The sequence below is a fragment of the Amblyomma americanum genome, chromosome 9 (genome assembly GCF_052857255.1).
Source record: "Amblyomma americanum isolate KBUSLIRL-KWMA chromosome 9, ASM5285725v1, whole genome shotgun sequence".
Classification (NCBI taxonomy): domain Eukaryota; kingdom Metazoa; phylum Arthropoda; class Arachnida; order Ixodida; family Ixodidae; genus Amblyomma; species Amblyomma americanum.
The window spans coordinates 48,060,348-48,064,614 of NC_135505.1; the positions used below are offsets into that span (position 1 = coordinate 48,060,348).

The window sequence follows — 4,267 nt, forward strand, 5'->3', positions numbered from 1 at the left end:
AAAAGTGCTGAGGATACAGTTCCACAGTTAGTTCAACCCCTGGTATTTTATTTCTACCGGCTTTGTTTTTTGGCCCTATTTTTCACTTCATTTGGAAACATAGAAATGCATTTCGGTTCATTTGTAAATGACCGTTGTTTGTGCCCATAGATTCAGCAGACCAAGGCATAACGCCTCTTCAGTGCCTTTTCCATATCCCTAGTACTTAGCTGAGATGGCTGAAAAAAAGGCGGGCTTTGTTGTTTACGGAGAGCAAGCAGTGGATAAAAGCCCCGCTCACACGCATTGCTTCTTGCATGCTGTCTGGGAGTGACTTAAAGAGGCTTTCAACATAACCAGCCCTCTGCCGAAGGTGCCCTCATTCGTCACGAACCGCTGTCCAAAGTTCATTTGCGCCGGATGTCCTCAAGTTCATTTTGGATAGTTGTGACTTCATTATCACCCATACATTTTCAACAAATTTAAGCGGCTCCTCTTGGAGCCCAATCGAATAGTCGAACAGCCCCCTCCTCAAGAAGAGATTTAACTACCCTGGCACAGTGAATGGGGCTGTAGTCGTGTTGCAGAACAAAGAAGGCGTTCAAGTAAGGCCCGTCTAGAGCGTACGGAGTCAGAATATCTTCAAGAACGTCACTGCACGAAGCCGAGTTGCACTGGTGTAGTAGTGGCGCCAGCGGTCCGAGGGCGTGCAGGCTAATCGCAACCCAGATGTTCACGCTGCAGCGGCCACTGCTGAGGACACTTGACACAAACTCGAGATTATGCCTTGCTAAGGAAAGAAAGGCGATAATATTAGCGCCCTAAAGCAAGATAATTACCAGCAGGGTAAAAGGGGGGCATGATTTTGAAAGGAGCGACCAACCTTTGTTCTCAAAGCAAAGCATATTTTTTTACATAATCTGCCCCTTAAACCTATTGTACAAAGAAGATACCCTCCGACTGTGACGCTACCTCTCCTTCCAAAAGTTCTTTCTAAATCCCATGATGAGAGTAATTGTGTTAGCATGAGGTGACACAGTGTTAACCTTGAACTGCTCGAAAGCACAACAGCTCAACCAGCGAGCAAACAAGAGTAACGTAACAAACGCGCACATTAAACGTAGCATGTTTCGTCTTCCTGGCCACCAGGTACTTTTTGTTATAGACAAGATGAGAATGAGGACTGAGATATAGTAAGACAAGGTGCAAGTAAGTAGCCAGTGCCACTGTCATAAATACCTTGTGTTTAGTGTTCGCCACACTCAGCGATGCTGACCCCACCGCGAGCTAAACGTGCTTTCGTCTGTGAAGATTACTTCACCTCACTTACCCAGGCCCCGCTCCGCATGAGCGCGGGCAAATTCCAGGCGTTGTCGTCGTTGTCGGTCCGTGAGGTAAGGCTCTTGAGCAGCCACACATGCCTGGAGATCAGCTTCTTGTAGTCTATCTATGTCTAGAGTGTCCCGCATCTCCTGTGCGCTCAGAAACGGGTCTGCCATAACTGCTGCGATGATTATTCGGTCTTCGTCCACACCAGTTTGTGCATGTTATTAATCAGCAGTGCTATTTTCTACCCATTAAAGCCGGAGTGCTACTGGGCAGTATTTCAGGACCCTTTCTCTTTAATGTGCATATTAACGAAATTTATCTGCCGCGCGCGCGTACATACTCTGCGCAACAGAAATTCCCGTATGACACGAGCTTCAGGAAACCCCATTACTCACTCAGCGGGGTATCCGAAACTGCTGAAGCTGAACAGATTTGCAGATGCGGAATACATCATTTTCTCCTTCTTTACTTCATCAGATAAATGATAGTTTATACATAGCAGTTGTACACTAATGATGAGTTAATTTCATTTCGAGGCTCTTAGCGGAAATTTATAACTTTTTATCACGGACAGCAAATTTTGTTGCTTTAGTTTAGATACTGATCTCAGTCGAAACAGAAAACAGCATAATAAGTTCAATTAAAAGCTTCAACGTTCAGAAATTTAATGGCCTAAACACGTTTTAACCCGTTTGAACTTGTTCGATGCGATTCAAACCGGTTCGAACCTGAACGAATTGTCTCTCTAGACCCCGAAAGGCGTGAACCCGAAGGCGCGACGAACCCGAAAAAATTCCGATTGGGCAATTCTGCTTTATCAGCAAGCTCAAACAAATGATGCAAATATATATATTCTATACATCCGCATGTAAATTTTGTGCAGATATTTCAGCAGCTATTTTGCTTTGACGGAAACATTTCACGGGCTGTTTTCATGATCACACAATTCATCGTTCTCTTGATGACGCCTCTGAAAACGAACTAACAAGGTATAGACGAATTAGCAGGTATTTGTTAAGGACATACTATCGAAATCAAAGTCTTACAGGAGGCGTGTTCTCAGAAAACAAGTTAATTGAACCTCCCCATCGTAATGCAGTTGCGTGGCATTGTTAGCAGCGGATGCAATATGCATGTGTCCATTCATACCCTGAGAAACTTCAGGCGACAATACATGGCTGCGCTGACAAAAAAAAAATGTTTCCGCATGTTCGCATCCCGTAAACTTTGAACGCGATAGTACATGTGTGATGTGATACACGGTCGGCACACACTAAAGCGTGTATATTCTACAAACATCGGCGTCGAACATCCTCCTGGACCTGTCCCTGTCTTGGCTGCTTTCCCGTAAAACTTCAGGAGAAGGATCTCGCTCTCTCATTAGATGTGGAGTTTTATGGTTCAACCGAGCGTAAAGGCAATAAAAGCCAGCCAACTACGCTATATGCAAGCACATTAGGATAAGAAAAGCTCTATGGATACCTCACGTGTGCTTATATGGAAAAACACACTGCTGTGCAGGGCGCACACTTGGAACAAAGAATGCGCCGGCCGTGTCCGCCGCGCAGAAAACGCGGCACACGTAAATATGGCGCCAGAGCCTGAGCAGAAGCGTTCCCTGCCATCAGCAGGAGCATGTATGTAATGAAATTAAATGAAGGTTCAAGCTTCCTAGCGTTTTGTAGCTTTAATAAAATGTGTAATAAAGGCGCCTTAAAAACTTCATTACAGAAACACCATGGTAAAGTCTGTAGAAACACTTCACAGGTGTCACACTAGGTCGAGCCAAATACTTGAACCGAGAGCTCATCTGCTTGTCACTGATCGTCCTTGGAGTCTGTCTGTTACTGCCAGGAAGAAAGAAAGGATAGTGCACAGGCCTGCTCACTGGCTCAAGCCGAGCCACAATTGCTACCACGTGCCGATAGTAGAAGAGTTGAAAGATGGGATAGAAAGACAGGATAGTACACACGCGCTAAAGACAAGGCCGATCCCGGAGGCAGTGCAATACCGGGCCAACCGGTGGCGGGAGTGAAGAATCCTTCAAACTCTCCGCCACATTTCCAAAAATAAGTCCAACTTGGACCCGTAACAGATACTCCACGGGTCCAGACAATCGCCCTCCCTGGAGCACTACCACAACTGCTCCCTCTCGCAGGTGCTAAGCAGGTGGACCGCTTTTTCCTCACGGTGCTTGTTCCACACGTGCCACTCACACTGCTGCCGCGAGGAGAAAACCTGGCTGCATTTCACACAGGCTACAAGAACGTGCTCAGCGGAAGAAGCTGCAAATGGTTTAAGAACGAGCGATATGTTGGTTTTATTTCATGTCGGCTTTAGAAAGAAGCCAACAGGAAAGCAAGCCTAGGTTGCTCTGCAACCAACGGCTACTGTACTGGGATTTGCATGGGCGTCCAAATCATGAGAGACCTACGCATGAATGTCTTCTCTCGACTGTAATAAATGTGAAATTCCTACTTTTATTCGCAATTACGAATTCAAAAAGGTCAAGATCAGTGGAGAACTCCTGCTCGGTTTAATGTAAATTTTCCAACTGCTGTTTCTTCTGAAGGGTGAACCGAGCGATAAAAGCAGTTATCAGCTGTAGGTAGCGCCTTGCGTGGTTCGCAGCTGCGACGCAGTACTTGGCCGCTTTGTGTTACACCGGGACGAACTTGAGGGTTAATCGACGTTGTCCTGCATGTATAATTACACCGATCGATTACATTCTTGGAGGATTCATGTAAAATGGCTGTTATTCGGTCATTCTGTCTTCCAATAGCTCTGTTACGTTTGAAACTACCCCTTGGATTCCTTCATCTTTGTTCGCTCAAAAGCTCTGACAAACGCAGGCTGAAGCTGTGATCGGCCAAAAAAGAGAACTTCATAGTAAGCGTCCTCGCGCTACTGAGAGTTTGAAATATCGTGTCTAAGAGGGAGATGTTGCAAACAGTTAGTC

The 4,267-nt window shown here is 45.8% G+C and overlaps 1 pseudogene; it reads right to left on the bottom strand.

Moving 5' to 3' along the window:
* Positions 1 to 3,285: 3,285 nt before the first annotated feature.
* Positions 3,286 to 3,443, bottom strand: LOC144105812 (U2 spliceosomal RNA; annotated as a pseudogene).
* Positions 3,444 to 4,267: the final 824 nt, after the last annotated feature.